At 35.0% G+C, this 21,996-nt stretch overlaps 1 long non-coding RNA gene across 1 annotated transcript; it reads right to left on the bottom strand.

Annotated features, from left to right (window-relative positions):
• Positions 1–14,556: 14,556 nt before the first annotated feature.
• LOC119066808 lies at positions 14,557–20,779 on the bottom strand. The gene is made up of 3 exons (XR_005085797.1): positions 19,994–20,779; positions 19,783–19,862; positions 14,557–14,583 (listed from the first exon to the last, which is right to left on the bottom strand). It is a non-coding gene; the product is annotated as an uncharacterized LOC119066808 (long non-coding RNA).
• Positions 20,780–21,996: the final 1,217 nt, after the last annotated feature.

Below are 21,996 nucleotides of genomic sequence, written 5' to 3'. Positions count from 1 at the left end.
CAAAAGAAAACGGATTGTAAATTGAATTAGTTTTATTCGCAAAATATGAGCCTACAAGATAGTTCTGGTCCCTAGTCAAATCAAGCACTCCTGCCTGGTTTACTTTACTCTGTCAGGCAGAGTCTACCTCAATAGAAACAATCAAAACCCATTAAAATTAAAAATTTATCTTGACAACCTCGATAGGTCTGTTCCAAGTACATCCGAATTGTCAAATTACTGTCAAATTTTATCCATAGATAAATCAATATATCAATATTTGTATGAAAACCGAGCTCTGTGGATGAAATCGTGTTCGTTTGGAGTAGCAAAAAATTGAGAAAGTTCAAACAACACCCTCAGCTGTCAGAATATTTAGATCTGGTCAAAAACAAAAATGTGATAATTCCTTATTTCATCTCAGTGTCATCAAAATAGGTTAAACCTGTATCCCCAGAAAGCTCATTTACAGCCCGAAAACTTTTTGAAATTGGCAATTTTGAAAGCGAGGGGATCTATTATGTGGATTGATTCCTCAAAAATTTAAAATAAAATTGTTATAGAGAGGGACTGAATACGACACACAATATAAAGCACTCCACTGTTGTCTTGGAAGACTTCGTAACCACATAAAGGGTTGTCCCAATGTAATATCTTTCAAAACAGTCAAATAGTATTGCGAGGAAGAGTTTACACTAGTTCCAGAACATAAAGCAATTCTAAGTACATTCTGTGCCAAGCATTCCAACAATTATATTTATACTTTAGCGAAAAGCGAAAGAAAAAGAAGTGGAAAATGATTTTCGTAAATCTAAATTGAAAACGGTTGATTTATGTTCCAACAATTCGCGATACTTAACTTTCTTCATTTGATTTTTTTTTTTCATTCCCGTTATTATCATGTCGAAGTGTCATGTTTAAATACACTTGACTTTAAATGAGATCGAAGCCAGGTGAAAAACTTTTTCTTTTATAAAGTTCGATGCGGTTTATAAAGTGTGGTATTATAATGATTTCGATGGCATCGCATCCCAAAGGATTAATTTAAAATTTTCTTTTCACCGGGTGATGATTGTAATTGGAGAAATGTTGTGAATGGATTCGATTAAACTTTCCGATAGCGGAGCATGTAAATCAAGTTTTTCCTTTTTTTTTGGAGATTATGGTTTCCTATGTTAGAACTGGAACGATTCCAATATATGGACTCACGTTATATAAACAGGGATGAATTGTGAAAAATGGACAATTGAACGAAATCTTTTTTTCTGTCTCTGCTTTCGTAAACATTGTTTTGTTGCAGAAAAGCGAGAAGGTTTTTGTCACAAATTTTGTGTGACCAATTTACCAAAGCAACAAAACTACCTCAAAAGCAATGGTAACAAATAATGACAATGCATGACTATTTTCCTTATTATTGTATGGAACGCACAAAGGCTGCATTATATAAATCACACCTGACAAAAAACAGGATATCCACTGAGCAATACGGGGTGTGAATACCTGGAAATTCTTGTGTATGTAGTCTATTCCTCAACTTCATTGAACGATGGTGTCGTTCAATGTGACAAATAATAAAAAAGAAAAAAAATATTATTACAATGAAGTGGTTGGAACAGTTGCCCATTGAATGGAATCAATGACTGTGTGATGGCATTTACACAAATTGCGAAGGATCTATTAATACAGCATCATTCGTGAAAGTACTGCGTCGGTATGGTTTAGTAAGTGGGAGATTTTTGTTTGTTAAATTTTATTTTGGACTCTCACTTAACATACAGAGGTCCAGATTTACGGGAAGGTTTTTCGAAACAGTGCAGTCCATCAATAATCTCAATATTTTGATTTACACTTCGCATCCATTTATAAGAAATGAAAATCTCGAGTATCATCGAATAGAGTGCTCGCAACTATTTTTCACTTAAAAGTAATTCGTAGTGCGAATGTTCAATAAAAGACACTTCGATTTCCTTTTTGTTGGCTGATACGACAACAACACTATACCATATTACTACGTTTATGTCTATATATCTACAAACAAGTAGAACAACCGTAAAAGACGCATTGTTATGCAGTCTTATACAATGTTTTCCCGTTTTCCATTTTCTCAATGGAAAAGTCTCATATTTTATACAAAATAGGTTTTATTTAACGAAAAAGAATAACGTTCCGTTGTATATATTATTGTTGATGATATTGTGCAAGAGGCTAGTCACTGGCATTGTCATTGTTCCATATTGTCAGGCACATCTAGTTTGGAATAAAGGATTTCAATTGTTAAACTTCGATTGACCTAACTTTCTTTTCATCAAGCACTACAATGCAACGAAACTTTAACGTTGGAGTGAATGAAAATTCAATGCATTTTATTGTTTTCGTTGGCATGTTTGAAAATATGTTACAAACGAGAAGCGTATGTTGGTATATCTCTATTAAATATATTTCTACTTTTTTTTAAACCGTTTTCAGCGTTACAAACAAAATCTTTTACTTCATTAGTTTAACACATATTTTTCTATAAAAGATAAGACCAACTAGAGTTCTTCGCTAATATTTGTTGTCGTGATCGCTAACCGATGACTACTTCTCGTTTACTATTTTTACATAATTGATTTATGAGCGAGCACGTTATAGCGTTTACGTGTTACAGCCTGTTTCATTTTCATTTACATTGCCTAATCCTCTTCGGGTCGGGCTGTAACACCCCACTTATCAAATACACAACTTGGAACCTCGGAAGCAATATACTATTATCACATACGCTCGGTGTTCGGATGTCAAAATTACTTAACTAGAAGAATAATTCAATACACTTCGGCAAGCCTCGAATTCTTCGTGACAAGTGTGTGCGAAAATGAGAAAACAACATAGACCTGTAGCGTAATTTTTTAATATTCTTCTAGTAAAGTCATTTTGACATCCGAACACCGCGCGTAATATATATAAATGATTGTATACATAGTGCACTACGCCCTCGTTATTATTTAACTAGAGTTAGAACACGTACCGCTGAGTTAATTAAACTAAATTTATTACCTGCCCCATGCGAAAATTGACTATTACACGGCTGTTTACCACCTGCGAAAGTGATCCATTACACTAGGTTTGGGGTTTATTTCAAGTTGACAGTTCTTTCAAGTAAAATTTGCCTTGCTTTCATTTTATCTTTTTTGTTGAATGAATCGATCGATCAAAAAAGAATGTAAGAAATGTCGCTAAAATAACATTTTTTTGATAAAATTATTGATCGATGAACACAGTTATTTCAGAAAAACTTGTTACGCAAGTAATCTGGTTACAACATAATTTTAGAAGAATTCGCAACACAGAATTGTCGGCCATATTTATTGTAACAATAATTTTGATGTTTCGAAGTAACACTGGCCACACATTTCGTTGTATTTTTCACTTGTAACACTAAATGCTTTTGCTTACAAACACTACACTTTGTTGCACATTTTTTTGAAAACATTAACAAGAACTAACAAAATAATTGCACAAACAATGCGTCTTCATCGATACTAACTGCGAAAAACTATTCAATGTCAACATGTCACCTACGCAATTTTAACTACTGTTGCGACAATACTAATGTAACACGAGTGCTGTTTTCGGGATCAATTTTTTAGGAGACGTGTAGCGTGTGAGCCGATTTCGTCAGCACACTAGATTTGTTTGTAAACGTTTTATCGGAAGAACAGATTTATTTTTGTTTTGTTGGTGTTGGTTTATTGAGATACTGAATTTATGTAGAATTTCTGCAGAACAGCCGTGTAATAGTCAATTTTCGCATGAGCAGGCAATAAACCAGAATACGTTGGATGCTGCGACGTAATTCATTGCTCTCGGACACAATTTTGTAGAACTCGCAAACTCACTCGTGTTTTTGAGCAACAAGCTTCGGTAACTGTTTTCGAGGCAAGTGTAGAGTTTGCATATCCGAGCCGAACCTTGTTGCTCAAAAACTTACTCGTGAGTTTGCTCGTATCACAAAATTGTGTCCTTGTGTAGTGAATTACTTTCGCAGCATCCAACGTAATCTACTATTTTTCAACTCTCAGTCCACGTACAAAATAGTTATTTGTTTACCAAGGGAAGAAAATAGGAAATATCGAAACAAAACATCGATTCTAGTGACCGCTTTTAATACCATTTTCGAAAATAAACAAAGTGACAGTTCGAATGAGAAAAGTTCTATTTTCTTCACACTGGACAGGTGCTGCACTTTTCTCACTAGAAATGTCATTCGACCAGAAAACACAATTTTATCATGGCCTATTGGGGGGGAAAATAAGGAAAAACACAATGCGTGCATGAAATAGTACATTACCATACCAGTAACGAAGCCCGAGGTACTTTTACTCATCGTGATACGAGATATCAAATTATTTCACGTGTAAAGTATAACGTTTTACTTTACGAGCGAGGGAAAAGGCTTTCACTAGTGAGGGAATAGCCACTGTACCTCACTAGTAAAGTAAAATACATTTTTATACATTTAATAATGAAACTAAATTTTGAAAACTCTCATGGCTATGCAAACAAAATGTATTTTATTTCATTTCACTGGTCGAACCTTAGACTACACATTACGAACAGAATTACTCAAAATTTGTGGTGCTGCCAATACGTAATAGTGTGATAGTGTGAATTTGTCCCTACTAAATTGGTGGATTGGCGCAAACAATTTAAATGTGCCCATAGAATGATCAAACTTTTCAGCGACCTAATGAAAAACTCTAAAATTGTACGAAATGTGCATCTTATAAAAATTGGTGTCGCGACCTCTTTTATTGTACTAATACGAAATACCAGGCTATGACATGATTAGTTTAAGATTTGAACACGATTTATCAAACGAATTCGCATATTTAATAATTTAATGACAACATTCACTGGCAAGTCAGATCGATCAAAACTAGTCGCGAAGAATACAACCTCACAGTTGACTTTAACAGGATCAACTATGAATTATTGTACGCGCTTTTAAGATGCCAACGCACTTTGAAACGTATTTCGTTTTGCCACGACATAGTAAAGTAAACAAGGCAGGAGCGCTTGATTTGACTAGGGGCGTGAATTATCTAGTAGCCTTATTTTTTTGCGAACAAAATTATTCAATTTATGTCAGTGTTCATTTGAGTTCATTTCATACAGTGTATTAGATCCCTTATTCGACGTTTCAAAAATGAGCCACTCTTGCCTGGTTTATTTTACTCTGCCGTGGTTTTGCATCCGTTTTGTCTTCGTTCACAAAAATAAAACTGAACTCGATTAAATTTGGTCAACGTTTACTTGACGGTTCGAATTTCGAAGGCAATTTTTTTCCGTTTTTCAATCAATCATTCGGTTCAAAATGTATAAAATAAATGGCGATAATAGTTTCAATCAATTAAAATATGAATTAAATACTTTTTCAGTGACTTAGGTTTTGTAAAGATTATGATCTGCTGAGCGTTTGCATGACCTTTACTTCAATGCATATATTGTTCAAAAAGTCTTTTCCAAGACAAAAAATTGCTTAGAAAATCGGGCCACCTCTCCAACTACATCTACATTGGTCTTTTCATTCCCTTATCGATATCGAAATGTAATCGAAATCGTAACAGTGACATCTGTGAGCAAAATCAATGGATTGTCGACGAAAAATTGAGACATTTTCTCGCTGAGCTATTAGGGGTGCCAGATATTGCAAATTATTTTTCTTAATCCATGTATTAGATAGCTTTCGTTCTCAAAGACAACTTTAAAAAGTGAATTGTTTCCATAAGAATTTCAAAAAATTCGGCCGAACTTCAAGCAAAAATGCTTTGATTGACAGCTGATTTTGAAAGAAAAAAAATCCAAATTTTTTTACAGTGTCAAATTTGTTCGATACACTGTCGGGTTTCAGTACTCGATTTAGAGTACCACTCATGCTTGAAGTGACTTAAACTATTAAAATTAAGGCATTATCCCGTAATGTATTAGGCCGGCACTTATGCACAAGGTTTATGGTACACCTCTAGGCATCCATTTTGTTGCCTTAGTTTCGTTGGAGCTTTACTTCATCGGCCTTTCTCTATATGGTTATCCAATCACACAGCAAGAAAGTAAATTTATGGCTACATTAAGTACTAAAAAATGTTTTACGGTAAAATGCAAACAAAATTTTATGTGGGTGAGTAGGTATAGACTAAATCACTCTTTTCTTCGATGCATTATCTACTTATAATTATTTAATTGCTAGATGGATCGTTATTTCTGATGTTTTTTTCTTCTTCTTATTTTATATGCATCATATCCATTATATTTCGTAATTTTGTAACAATAACAGTTTTTTGAGTAACTTTACTATTTCGTTGGGGTCAAATTAAAATACACAAAAAATATTCCAATATTAGAAGAAGTAAAGTTTTTTTTATATCTTTCTAAAATGAATTGAATTTTCATCATTTTTAATTGTAGCCTAATTTTTAAAATCCATAAGTTGAACCTTAATCCATTGTAAAGCTATGTACACACATACAAAAAAAAGCTCCAACAATTTATTTTTTCTCGATTCAGCATTTTACAATTTATTAGATAATGGCAGCCATTGTGAACAATTGTACATATTAGACATGCCTACGCCATTTTAGTGGATATAATTTGGAATGACTTAAAAAACAACACCTCTCTTGTAACCGAAGTTATGTACGTGTACGTATAGTCTCTCCGGTGTGTATATAAAATGTGTAGTGTATATATGGTTACATTCGATCAAAAGAAAACAATGAAAACAAATATAAAAAAGAGATACAAACGAAATGAAAAATAAACACACAATGATAACAACAACAAAAAAATAAATAAAAGGTAAAAAGAACGAAATAATGAAGCTTCCGTTGTAGTTTTGTGCTAAGTCATATTTTCTAGATAGCTTTAGTGGTGTTATTATTATTGGTTTTTACCATCAAGTGAATTAGAAATTATGTGTGAACAAAAACGCTCTTCTATGCATGTCCGAAGATTTTTGGTTGAAAAGTTTACTCAATTTTTTTTTCTTCTTTTCGTACGTTTAATTAACAGATGTTCCATCACCACCATAGCATAATTCATTAATTTTTTTTTTTCGGTTAAAACGTTTTGTTGGTTTATTTTTTATTGTCAGTCAGTCGTATTTGATCACATTTTCTCTGATTATTCATTAAATTTGTTGAGTTGGTTAAATGGCTTTTTGTGAGAGTTTAGATTACTTATACAAATTAAGATGAATGACTCTACTGTTCGAATTGCATATACATAATAAAAGTTAAATTAAGATAAAATCTTTATTTTGTAAAAATTAGGGTCAAAACACTTACTCGCACAATTGTAAGATTTTGTTTTTATTTCGGAAAGAGCAATAAACCGTTTCACCCTAACTTTCTGAAAAGATCGCATCCAAAAATTACCTTTCATTTGTACCGAACTATTTATAAAAAAAGGGTTTTACGACATCGGTAATTTCTTTCCTTAGAGCTGCCACTTTCTTTCATTTATTTAAAGTCAAAATTGAGGAAATACATTTCAGTTGTTTTGCTACGTCAATGTTAACTTATTGTAGGGTTGTAACATCAGACTTTGTTTGTTTTTATGAAAAATTAATCACATGAAGGCTTTGTCATTTTCCCTTTCTCCTTCAAGTGTCGAAGAGTCTCGCACAAGCGAATCATAGTATGTCCCCTTTTACAACATGTAACAAAAAGTCATCTCTTAGAGGTGAGTCTCGCATACAAATTGGTGTGTGAGACTACCCTTCAGCCTCCTTCAGCCGATCAGTCTTTGCTCAGTGGTCACCGAAGCTAGTTGTAAATTTTCTGGAGAGAGAAATTCTAACTCACAAATTAGCGTATTGAAGAGGGGTGACATACGTTTTGAATCATCACAAAAACATAATCATCGAGTTCAAATATCGTTGATCATCCGTTATCGACACCGACGACAAAAATAACCGATGAGCAACAGCTTATGCGGTCTTTTATAATAAAATGTAATGTTGAAACTATTGAAGTAAGAGATTTGATGCAATCTTTTGAAAAGGTTTTGAACAAGAGAAGTAACAGATTTAATAATTTTTACTTAAAATATCGTCGAACACTCCATATAAAATCTTTAATACGGAAGTAACTCTTTTCTTCCAGTTTGAGCTTGACGTTGCAACATAAAAGTTGGTCCATGTGGACTTTAACAAATATTTTGAATAAACACTGACAACGGAATGAATGACCAGTAATCTTACAAACTAACAACAATCACCGTCGCTCGACCAAGTGATTGGACTACCGTTGTACTTTCGATTTATTTTCATTTTTCATTACCTCAATCCTTCACTCTACACTTACAAACCACCGTTTGGTTATTTTGAAGTCAGAGTGGCTCTGAGATTTTTTTATTTTCTATCTGCATGAAAGGACAGATTTAATTCATTTTGGTTTTGATGAAGTCGATGGAACAAAGGACATTGTTTTCCTCCCATTTAAAGTTCTTCATATCTCGTACGACAGATCATTCGCAATAATGGTAAGCTAGGAAATAGTCATTCAAAGCATTGGTAGCATTCACTACGGAGTGGTTCCGTGACACCATGTATCACATTCGTTCAAGTGAAATTGATACGTTCGAGTATTTTTCTTTCGTAATCAACGTGGTACAAGGAAATTTTTCGTGATCGTTGCAATTGGATTTCGTTCTCACTTGTTGATTTCCAGAGCCAATATTTTTGCGTCCGTCTAATTTGCACAATCTTTTTTGCCAGTTTCTAATATTATAGTACTTATACTTCGTGGAAAAAAACACATCCACCATCCACTAGTGTTGGGTGCTGTGAGTGGTGAGTCTAATGAAGCAGAATGTGTATGTAATGACAGTTTTTTCACACTCAGCGCGGAACGATCTGTCCACCCCAGAGTTGGGTACGTTTCCGCGAAGTGCACTGTAAGATATTTTAAAGATGATATTTCACTTATTTTTACCCACTTTGTAAAAACGAAAAATCTTCCTATGTTCAAGAGAAAACCAACTGACATTGTTATTTAGTTTAGACGCCATCTGAACACAGGGTAGATTATTGCGAGAAGTATATATTCTAAAATACAAAGAAAATCTGTCTCTGCGTTTTGATGTTTTAAACAACCTTTCTGATGAGTATCAATGTTAGTGACATGCCTAGTAAAAAATTTGGTTTGATTTAAAGTTTTGTAAATTTTGTGTTAAAGAAAAATGGAAAGAAATTGACTTTAAACTAAGCGTAAACTCTAAAAAAAAGGAATCCTTCTTAGAAAGGTTGTGCCATACGTATGTCGGTATATCACACACAAAAAATCTCAGCTAATTTTTTTTTTCTTTACAACTGTAGTCATAAACAAACATAATTTACTCCAACCTCAATAAATATGCGTGCAAATGAAACATAACTATAAAACAATTTATTTAATTCCATGCAGAAAACACTGAAGCAATATAATAAGAGGAAGGACACACATTAGTTCTTTTTGTTATTACTTATTCAGTTGTCACGGGTATAACGGTTATTACGAATGAGGTTCTTTAAAAATTCCTAAACATTCGAGATTCCTGCGTCACCTAAAATATGATTCGTTCTAAACTATTCCGCAGCTCTGACAGATAAATAAACTAGAATTTATTCTCGTTGGATTACTCTTTGGCATGTAGTTTGTTAGTTCTCGTGAACAATGAATTTACTGCCCATTTCCTTACTTACTTTTTCCATGCCTACAAAAATATTTTTTTTACCAATATTTTAAATCGCATTGCCATTATAAAGTATTGGTACCAACGTGATGAATATGAATATAGGTAAAATGAAATGAAAATAACGATCATCCCAACAAAATAAAATTATTCTTTTTCAGCCTGGTTCTATCCGCTGCTTCTCTTTCATTTCGAACGATCCATTGCCACTTGTTGCCAAAATGTGCCTGCAATTATCATTATACCATTAATCTATCTCTCTGGTGGTCTACCTCTAGGTCGTGTTTTAAGTGGTCTCCAGTTCATGAACTATTTGGGCCAAAGTGTCAATAACGCACGGAAAAAAGTGTTGTTATCACCGAAACGGCGATAATGCTCTATGAGCATAGGGGAATTATGCCTAGATTGGAAATTACGAAAGAAATTCGTACAAAATGTGCCCCTAAAATGAAATACGAAATGTCTGATAGTGTGGGCAAAACTTTTGAATTTAAGAGCAACGAATACTTCGCCAACTTTTAGGCAGAAAAATGTTCGTTTTTGATGATTTCTCTGAACCAAAAACTTTTTTTTTTAAATTAAAACCATTGAAGCACACCAAAAATATGTTACTTTTAAAGGAAAAATTGGTTTGTGAGCCACAGCCACAACTTAACCTACTTGGAGAAAATTGTGTAAATTACATAAATTTTCACAATCTGCAAAGGTTTTCGAAGTGGTATAAGTTCTCTGAGACACAAACAATTTTTGTGTCGATTCGTTTACGCTGTACCTTTGTTGATACATACTTCAAGGCATATCTCGTCCTAATTTTCATTCTTTAATGAATTCAATCATTGAGACTTTGAAGGCGTATCCTTAAGTGTCAACAAAAAGTACTCCGTGAGAGAGTCGTGAGAGAGCGAGCTGACAAATAACCAAAGCAAAGATTAAAAAATTCAATTTTGTCTCTCACACGGAGTACTTTTTTGGTAATCATCATCATCATCTGACTTCTTACACCTCGAGGGAGCATAGAGAGTCTACAAATTGCCGCCATCGAATTCGGTTTGGAGCGAGCGCCTTGACTTCCGTCCATTCTTTTCCGGCTTTCCTCGCTTCGTCGACGACTGTTCGTTTCCACGTGATTTTGGGCCTGCCCCTTTTCCGCGTTCCCTGTGGGTTCCAGTCCAGTGCGGTTTTCGCGATGCTTCCCGCAGGGCGTCGAATTGTGTGGCCGATCCAATTCCATTTCCGACGTTTGATCATCACTTTCATTTTCTCGAATTTGGTTAGGTTCCACAAGTCGATGTTTGAAATCTTCTCTGGCCAGCGTATTCTCAGGATTCTTCTAAGGCATCGATTGACGAAGACTTGTATTTTGTTCTCGATTGTCGATGTCATTTTCCAAGTTTCGCAGCCGTAGAGCAATACTGAGATGCAATTTGATTTGAAGAATTTCAGCTTCAAGTTTCTCGTTAGTTGTGTAGAATTCCAAATATTGTTTAGAGAGATGAAAGCTTGTCGCGCTTTTTGAATCCGACTTTGAACGTCCATATCAGCTCCGCCGTCCTTTGCTAAGAAACTTCCCAGATAACAGAAGTTCTCAACTTCGCCTATTGTTTCTCCTTCGATTTTCAGGTTGCACGGTGCAGTTGTGTTTATGCGCATTAATTTCGTCTTCGTCACGTTTATCTTTAGTCCCACTTGCCCAGCATATTTAACAAGTAGACGTAACGATTCTTGCATGTCTCGTGCTGCCTGTGCCATGAGCGTCAAATCGTCAGCAAAATCAATATCCTCGAGACGTTCGGTGAGCGTCCATTGAATACCTCTGGTTCCGATATTTACTTTGCGCATCACCCAGTCTATTACCAATAAGAACAGCAGCGGCGATAGCACACATCCTTGTTTGACACCAGAATCGACTGTGAACCATCGACCCAGCTTCCCACGATGTACAATGCGGCATTTTCCTCTATGATAAAGTCCTTTGATGATGTTAAGGATTTTTGCAGGAATGCCGTAGCTCAACAAAATCTCCCACATTACATTTCGATCCAAACTATCGAACGCCTGTTTGAAATCCACAAAAAGCAAGTACAGTGGTGAGTTGAACTCCGCTGATTGCTCCATTATGATTCTTAAGGTGTTGATGTTATCGATGCATGATCTGTTCGGTCTGTAGGCACCTTGCTGTTTGCGTATATTGGGTTCTAAGACCGTCGATATTCTGTCATGGATGATGATGGAGAGGATTTTGTTGATTGTGTTAAGTAGTGTGATACCGCGCCAATTGCTACAGACAGTCAGATCTCCTTTCTTCGCCAGTTTTATGATCAGAGCGTCGGTAAAATCCTCTGGAATGTTCCCTCCTTCCCACACTTCACATACAATTGGGTGCAGCAACTCCGTCATGACCTCAATGTCGGCCTTCAGCATTTCGGCAGCTATGTTGTCGGCACCAGGTGCTTTGTTGTTCTTCAGCAGCTTAATCGCTGATTTGACCTCGTTTGTGGTCGGAGCTGACTCCTTGAAGCTACGTGTACGTACTGGTTCTGAAGGACTTCGTGTAACCGTTACAGGTGGTCTGTTGAGTAGTTCCTCAAAATACGCGCTCCACCTTTCACTTTGTTCCGAGTCAGTGGTCAGCAGGCTTCCATCGGCAGACTGCAGTGGCTTTTCTGCGTCAGGTCGCTTTCCCGAAACACGACGAGCTAGTCGGTACGTTTCTCGCATATTGTTGCTGTCAGCCGCACGCTGTGCTTGATCAGCTAGATCGTTAAAAAACTTTCGTTTGTCGGCTCTTGCTCTTCGCTTCACGCTCTTTTCCAATTCGTTATAGCTTCGAGTCGCGTTTGCTTTAATTTCAGTGTCTGTCGTACTGTTTACGACGTCTTTCCAGTGTTTGCGTTCTTCAATCAGTTTCCATGTGTCGTCAGAGATCCATTCCTTCCTCTCATTGTTCCGAAAACCTAGTGTTCGTTCTCCAGCTTGTTGGATAGCATTGCTCACAGTACTCCACTTCCATAAACATCATACTAAATATAGTCTATACAGTTTGGGCGTACTAAATCCAATAAGAATTAATTTTCCATTCGGATGCAAATAACAAATGAGTTATACCCACAACGTCATTATACCTGAACTAGACTCAAAACTAAATCAAAATTTACATTGGAAAATGTACCTGAATAATGTGTCTGACAACTGTTGTAATGCTGTAAATACCAATTAGTTCCTGATTCACAAATTTACCTGCGTTCAAATGCTTTGTTTGCATGTATAACGTTACTGGCGCTAATACTAAAAAACTATGTAAACACTGAAGGTAATGCAAACCCTCAACTGATCACAGAAATTACGGACCCCAACTTTCAGGTGAATCAACGCACTTCAAGCATGATTAAAACTCTAAATAGAGTACTGAAACGGGACAGTGTATCGAACAAATTTTGGCACAGTAAAAAAATCTGAAAAAATTTGCAGACAAAATAGTACTCTGTTTGGCTGTCACTCGAAGCACTTTTGCTTAAAGTGCGTTGGGTAAATTTGTTTTTGAAACGTTAGTAGTTAACATATAATACAAAAAGTGGGGGTAAATGTCAAAAAGTTTTGTGTCATTACTAAATGCCGTCATTATATTTTCTTGTAATTAATGTTGTCGCACCTGCTAAGTTGGTATGGAATCAAATTTACCTCACCACTACCATTGAACGACCACTGAGCGACCACGGCAGAGTATAAAGTGGTTGCAAATACATTCGTAGCACATTTTTGTTTGTTACCGGTATTTTACAGAAATTTGTAGCGGATTTTTGGTTTCTACCGGTGTTTGGCGTCATTAATCTTTTGTTTTCAATGTAAAATAGCGCACAAAGTGCTATTTGCATACCAATTTGATGTAACCAATTTAACTTTAGTAGCGTTTTGTTCGAAAACTCTCTGCCTATCGATATGGTGTTTTGGATTTTTTTTACTGATGAAACGTTCGGAACGGTGATAATTTTAATTATTTTATACTTATTTTAAAATCAAATTTAACTTAATCCGTGATCAAAATGAAGTTTTGCCCTTCTTGTTATTTTTAAATGAAGTAATGGTTCAAATTTTATTGTAAAACTATAGGAAAACACCTTTGCCGTCGATGACTGCATGGAGTTTTTCTCACTTTAGAAACGTTCGGAACGACGCTTGATTTGGTTGTACTTGACAGATTTTTCATAATACTTTATTATTTTTTTGTTTAAATATGAAGATTCATCTTTATTTATCATTTAGAAACAGTTTTTAAATCATTTCCAATGTTTAAAATATCTTTATTTTGCATTGAAAAAATACCATGCACGAAAATGTTACAAAAGAACATGCCATATAAGCGTTCCGCATCAAAATCAACGGCATATTTATGCATTGAGGTCGCTCGTCAAATCAACTGATCTTCCCTGGGTAACTTTACACTGATAACACATAATAGTACATTACTGCTATAAGGCTGAATATAAGAGACGTGTACGTATACGAGCGCTTGCGCGAGCATTAGTATGAGTCTCTTAGATACAGCCTTATATCAGTGAGGTATTTTATCGCAGTAGGCAAACTTTTCTTTTTCTAGTGATATAATTTTGCTTGCAAAACCTTTAGCTCTCTAGGGTAAATTGGTTTACTGCTAATGAAACTAAATGTACCTGAAAGTACGGATCTGTGCGTAACTGCTCTTTTCCATTACCTTCAGTGGCTTCAGTGTTTATATGCTTTAGAATTTAGAATGTAAAAATATTTACCTAGGAAATTACCTTTCCCGTTATTGATCTAACTCAGGTCAGATGTTCCAGTTCGATTTCTTATCAGTATCAAGCGATCAATTCGAAACCTTTCACCTTTCGACCACTCGACTTTAAATGCTCTTTGAGGCTAAAAATTAAAATTTAATTTATTTACGACATTTCTGAATAAAGTGATGACTAAATTATGTTGCCTACGAAAGGGATAAGACGGCTTTATGGTGGTATAGTGTATACGTACACTCCATTCGACCTTTCTTATAAAATATATGGCAAATCATTACATTAAACATGTTACTACAATGGCATTATCATAACAATCCACAAAATTGTAGTTTCGTAACAAAACAGCGATAAGGAGACAATAAGTCGTATGACAAATTTATAGTCCTTTTTATCCATTAAAATATGACCCTTAAATTGACTGGCTTTTAATGTTTAATAAAATACGTTTGTTTACCCAAAAACTTTCTGTCTACATAACAAACAACGCTATAAAGAACACAGTTGAAATGTTATATATAACAACAGAAAATTGACAAAACATATTCACCATTGGATATTATGCTTTTAGCGAGCATTAGCAAAAAAACTGTGCATTGTGCTGCCAAAAACGATATTGCGATTCTTATTTCCGGTGAATGGTATATCATTGTCGTTATGATGGTGGCTGAAGTCTTTTCTATTTTTACTATATATTCTCGGTTTGACGTTATTGTTACGCAATTATTGTTCGGTAATAAGGGGAGAAATTGTTGTAATAGAATTATGGTTAAATTAGGAACATTTAGCAGAATGGAAACAAAAATAAAATTGTGAAAGACATTCATCCAAACCCAAAGCACATTGCATAACACCGCTTTATCGTGCGAATCATTGTGTAATACCTTACACTTTGCAGTGCTTGACGATGAGATGATGTTTGATGATGTGTCATTATCGGAGTCTAGGAAAATTTTGTGGACTTAAATTACACCAACGAAAACACCCATTAATCAATTAAGAGATAAGAGGTTCTTTGAACCAAAAAATATTTGAAGATAAGATACTTAAGACAACATAACCGTCCGCCAATATGACTCGTAATATTCATGAAGCGAAGACATGCACATTTTGTAAGGTTTTTACTAGCGCGAAATTGTTGCAGGAGATTGGTGAAAATAAATCAGAGACTGTAGGGCTGAATTGGCGGACAGTGACGGAATGGCTACCTGACGGGCGATCTCTAAACCAACAGTTAAAATATGTTTGCCAATCCTGGCTGCATGTAAAAAACGCAAATGAGCCTGCGGCTTCCAACCGATCGCCTAGTATGATCAGTCCGGAGACCTGTGTTGGCAACGCACTCCAAGAACAGGCAAACGAACATAATTTAAATAAGAGGCCTCCACGACGACTACTGCGTATATTCATATATAAATTCAGTTTTTTATGTTGGTATACCACTGCGTATACATACCATACAAAATAAGAGGTAAAATGACAGTTAATAAAATATGATCCTTTTGCCTGTTCTTAGAATGCTTTGGTGTTGTCAGTGTTACAAACATAGGTTTTTTTGCACCACGAATATTGAACTTTGTCGCAAATATCACTTCTACATATATGTGCGTTTTTACTTCTTAGTCTTGATTTCCACTTACGAAAAAAGCACTCCATTTTCTCTCCGTTTACACTTTAAACAATAGAAACGTTGCGTGGTTTAGCTGAACGGAGGTTAATCCAAATGGTTTTCTTGTAAGTGTAAATCAGGCCTTACGCCTGTTCTCGATAAGGTCTCCGAAATATCATTAAAGGTGGCATCATCTGCGCTGTAAATTTATATTAAGAACATGCAGGTAAGCGTATTCTTTAGTAAAACGTTTAAGTGAACCATCTGTTTGAGCATTGTCAGTCTATTTCATATACCAGTTCAAGGACAAGGCACTCTCATTCCATTTTGCAGTAAATTGATTGTCAACCCAATCATTTATTCTCTCTCACAATAACGTTCATATCAATTCATATAATAATCGAAAAAAAAATAATTAATTTAATCCACCAAATGGACCAAAAACCAAACAACCGTAATGTTCTGTCAACAATTTAATTCTGTTTGTTGAAGATAAACACTCAAAATAGAACTCAATTATTTCAATGTATCCGCACATTTAATCCACAGTTGAATAGCACTCACAATCGAAATTCTATTAAATAAAGGTCCTTTCGTTTCTTCGTCGTTTTTTCATTCAACTTTCTCTCCTTTCACGTATTTAGATATAAATATAAAATGTTATATGGCTTTTATATCCATTCAATTGAGAAAGATAAAAACCACCCGAGTTTAAAACCACCCAATCAGACTATGGATTTTCTCTTTGTTAACCAAAAATGTATATAGACACACATCACCATATTCTTCTGGAGGGTTTGATTGCACTCTGTCGACGACGTTGTGCCGTTAATATAATAACATTTTAAGTAAACTTTACAAACGATGTTTATACTTGCGGACGTCTTATTTTGTTGCCAAATTACACTTTTGGGAATTCAAGTGTTTTTAATTGATTGAATTTGGTTTGGCTTCGGTCACCAATGTGAATTATATTTGCGGAATTACCAGACGACCTCCATTGCTGGTGATCTTTGCGAATTGTTGGTTGATAACTGCGGATTTAAAAAGCACTACGTGGCATTTCATTTCATTCTTTGTTCGCTCAGACAATGTTTACGTTTCCATAAAAAGGAAAACAGAACAGTCTGCATTGTTATGATAAACAAATCGCATACAAATTTACGTATGACTTGTTTTTTTTGTTGATAAAATTGCAACACTGACCGTATTGATAGATAGTGACTCAATATAGGGATTAAATACCAATGCCAAAACAAAATGTTTTGATTTTGTAAAGCTGGAAAAAATAAACAAGTCGACGATTTTCAACGATTACAGTTCAATCGATGCTTATCATTTCACATTCTACGTCCATGTTCATATGTATATATCATATCATGCATACGTAAACGGTAATGATGTAGAATGAACAAAGAGAGTTGGATTGTAGTTGCGACTCCTTATTTTTCTCTGCCTGTAAATGCAGGTGCAAATAAATTGACCGGCCGAAGATAGTTGGAGATTATACTCGAGGGACTTTTTTCCTGGTCTACCAATATAAGTTTCTCTTCACCTTAATAACTTTACCATTATTAATACAAAATCGGTACCAATTTGCTGAAAATTTTGGTAAAACGAGACAAGAATATAGATCGCTCCGACAAAGTAATTGGTCGTTATATCTTCAACATTAAGGAGATTATAGCGGAACAAAATGACAGCCAGTGGGCCTCAAAGAGTTCTATAAAATAATTTGTTGGTTTCTTAGACAGAAAACGTAAAAAACCGCAAAGAAAAGAAGCTATCCAATATTTTGCGGCTGCTGTGCCATATGTTGTTGTCAACAACGAAATGAAGTAAAAGATTTTGCATCAATACGTCGCAACAGTTGAAACAAAAGAAGTAATAGATTCGTTAAAATTTTTCAGATGTGGTGATTTGCCGGATGCGAAACGTTAAATAAAACGCATCTTGTTTTAACGCTGTTAAATATAAACAATTTAAGTAAATAGACACTGATGTAGAATTCTGTGCATTAATAGTAGGTTTACTTGGATGCTGCGAACGTAATTCATTACTTAAGGTCACAATTTTGTGATAAATAGTACATTACTATAGGAGGGAAGTAATTTGATATCTCGTATCCAGATGAGTAAAAACATCCGATGGCTTCATCGTGAAGAAACTCCCAAGTGTGTTTTTGAGAACATGCTTCGGTAACTTTCTTTTCGTTTTCGTTAGTTTCCGAGCCAAAAGTTTCCGAAGCAAGTTGCTCAAAAATACATGAGCCAGGTTGCGAGTATTATATCACAAAATTGTCTCAGAATGAATGAAAAATGTCGAAGCATTCAATATATTCTGTTTTACTATCTCCCAAATGCGATAGCAGAATTTCGCATATAAAATTAACGAAAAATGGATCGAAAATATAGCTCATGTAATCGATAGTTTTCACAGTGGGCAAAGTGGTGTGTAATGTTCAAATTTCGAGTGGGGCCAGCAGTAAAAACATATTTACATGAAAAAGGTAAGGAAAATGATATGCGGCCGAAGAGTGGTGGTTGTTATAAGAATTTTTCTTCATTTGTCTTCCAATCGTTTTGTACGATGTGTGTAGTCATCGTTTGTGAGAAATTATTCTTAACCACTGAAACGATTTTCTTGTTGAAGCCACGTTATTAATAATTACCTTCGAGAAGAGCGATACGTAAGTTTTTCTTATCGAGTAAAAGACCGCATAATAGACTTTGGTTATAAATAAACTAGGGTGCAAGAATCGCACACTTACCTCAAAATACTCAGCAATATTTATGCTACGCTTGGTTTTTCTTTAAACCCACACGTTTCGTATGTAGTTTAAATACTAATTGTATAATGTGCCCAGAGTATATGCGTGATAAATGTTGTAAGGTTTGGAACCACTACAGAGTAAAACAAACCAGACAGGAGCGGTTCAAATGAAGCAAAATGTAGATCATGCTGTCTTCTACATTTTCTTCCATTTGGTCATCATTCGCTATCATGGCTTCACGGTTAAAAGTCGATTTTAAGAATGTGTATGTCAAAAATTGACATTTGAAAGCCAAGGTTCATTATGAGAAACAAGTAGGACAGACCTGAATTTCTTGATAGCTATTTTGAGGTGAGTGTAAGGGATTTTAAAGTAGCCCCTAAACCTTTCAAGAAAAGGATAAAAAAAATATGAGAACCCGATGACCTTTCAACTTTCTCTCGTCTCCCATTAAAAGGAATCTTCACTTGTCAAGTGTAACATTTTTGACGATAATTTTGCACTCGCATCCTTTTTGGAAACATCGTTTGGGGTTGAAATGTGTTAGGATTGAATAAAACATAGAAATGTTTGTGGGTTCAATCACCAGGTAGGTCTGAGAAAACTCAAAATTTGTGTCAATTTTCGGGAACCATTGAGTTGTCTCTAACCTAGGTTACCACATCACAAACCTTTCTATTTTTTATTCAAAAATAACACATTTCAACACCAAACGAAGTTTTTTTTTGCAAAATTGCGAGGCAAAATTGTCATCAAAAATATAACATTTCTTGACCCAAATGTGGGCTACAAATCTTAATCAAAGCAAAACCAAGCTCCGTTCAAAATTTTGTCGTTTTCGTTTTTAAGACCCGAGCCAACGCTCCTTTTTTTTACAAATCTTGACCCCACATCTTAACTGTTTCCAGAATGTTTAATGAGAATGCGAAGAAACTCATACTTACTTCAAGAAAAATCTGTTTTTGCAAATTCGGGACGAGATAGACATTCGTCAAGTGTTAGATTAAACGTAGTTACAAAATCACTGTAAGAGAACCAACCTTAATCAAAATACAAAAGTCTGATTGAATTGTATACAACCTTGACTCTAATACTCCAAACTAAATCAATTATTGTAAAATTCCATTAATTCCAATCTTGAGGAAATAATTACACTTACACTATCAGTATATTATTATCACTGCATTGTCTGGTTCCAATTTATTATTTTTTTTTATATATTTAGACCCGCATTTGAATGAACGATTAAAAATATACTTCTTATGACAACAAAAACAAAAAACAGATGTGAATTAACTTTATAGACATTGTGCTCTGGTGTTATAAAACTTGAACAGAACAACACTGGTAAACAAATAGGTCTGCCTGATAAGACAATGATTTTCATGAAAAATGTCACGAAGAAATCAGCCGCTCACATGGTGACTGGTGTTCTGATTAACCATTACCTATCCCATACAAATTTTTTTGATTTTATACTCATTCATTACAAACCGACCGACGTCATGGAATAATTCAAATGGAAAACTTTTTTATATTTTTAAGCATACGAAAAATTATGAGTGATGATAAAAAAAATGCCTCCAAAAACAATAACAAAAAAATCCGAAAATTAGCGGTTTTCGGGCTGAGTGTGAATCGTATAAAGCACATTGTGCTGAACGGAGCTCACTCAAAACGCTCCCGAAGTTCAATTAGTTCAGACGTTCTGTTTAAAGAGATATATCAAAAAGTTTATTAAAAATGATATTTGCTACAGTAACTCGGTTTATTGCCAGTCGCAAAGCTGTGAAAACGGTCTATTGGAGGACAATCGAAGATGGCAACAACGTCCGGCTCGTGAAACACACCAAGACGTTAAACATTGAAGCACCAGGCACACAGAGAAGAAATATCCTCTATTGAAGAATACTCGAGTCAATGTCTCCATTACAACAGCTGCATAAAGTATGACAAATGGAGATTTCGTCCTGGTTTGTGTTTAATAATGTTAAAAGTATCTTATGTAACTTGTGTATTAAGTTCAAGTGCAAATGTGTATATCTACTAGATTTATGTAATTGTTAATAAAAATCAAATTATTTATTACTCAACATATCGGCTCTGTTTTTTGATTATATAATCTCCACAAGAATTTGTAAAACACATTCTTTGCTCGTGTAACTGAAAAACGTACGATGATGCAAGAACGGTAAGGTAAGATCGTCAGAAATTATTGAAATTTTATTTTTGCGCCAAGCTCATTATTTCAAAAACCGGAAAACATTTTACTTGCTGGAGGGCTGACGTAATAGTTATTTGTGTATCTGTGGTGTACGGTATATTTTCGACAATTTGGGACAAGCGAAAAGTGCCTAAAATAAACCGTCCACAACAGATGCGTATACAACTTTCCACGCTGAGGACCTAAATTACGAGATAAATTCTGAAACTTATACTCAAAGCATGAAAAAACGGTTTATCTGACAAATCGACGGATTTATTAGCTTGAATGGGATACGGTTGTTTTTTTGTTTGACCACAGTGGATCTATGTCCACAGTGGAAGTCATAGAAGAATTACATAATTCGCCTCATCTTAATCTGCAAAACAATTCACCTATGTAATTCAAACGAAATAGTAGAAGCAGTTCCAAAAGTAAAAAAGCACAAAATAGGTGTGCCTTTCTTCCATCGCTTCAAAATGGCTACCATGAAAACGTGACAGTAAATTTCCATCCACTTAACGTTTTTAAAAAAACTCCTAGACATTTTGCCTTCACTGACAAGCGCGTCAAAAAATTGACCTTTGATCGTAGTCCTTCCCCAATTGCAAAGTCCATGCAAAAAAATTCGATAATCTTTCTTCTGATTATTTCGCCGGCTCGTCATTAGTCGTTAATCAATACGTTTTTCATGAGCAACAATCGGTTCTCTCGCTCCCTCTCAGAGTGAGAAGGCATATGAAGTGAAAGTAGTTAATATTCATCATCTGGCGAATCATCTGAAGTAGAAACTGAAGCTACACATAGCAACGCGAGAGACCTAATTCAAAATTCTCTTTTGTTCTGCTGTCACATTTGACAGTAAAACAAAGGAAAAATTTGAATAAGGTCTTCTTTGCGTCGCTATGTGTAGCTGGTGTTTGAATCACAGCTGACTTTGAAAGTGTGATGATAA

Source organism: Bradysia coprophila, chromosome IV, assembly GCF_014529535.1.
Source record: "Bradysia coprophila strain Holo2 chromosome IV, BU_Bcop_v1, whole genome shotgun sequence".
Lineage (NCBI taxonomy): Eukaryota > Metazoa > Arthropoda > Insecta > Diptera > Sciaridae > Bradysia > Bradysia coprophila.
This window is presented reverse-complemented; position numbering and strand designations above follow the sequence as displayed.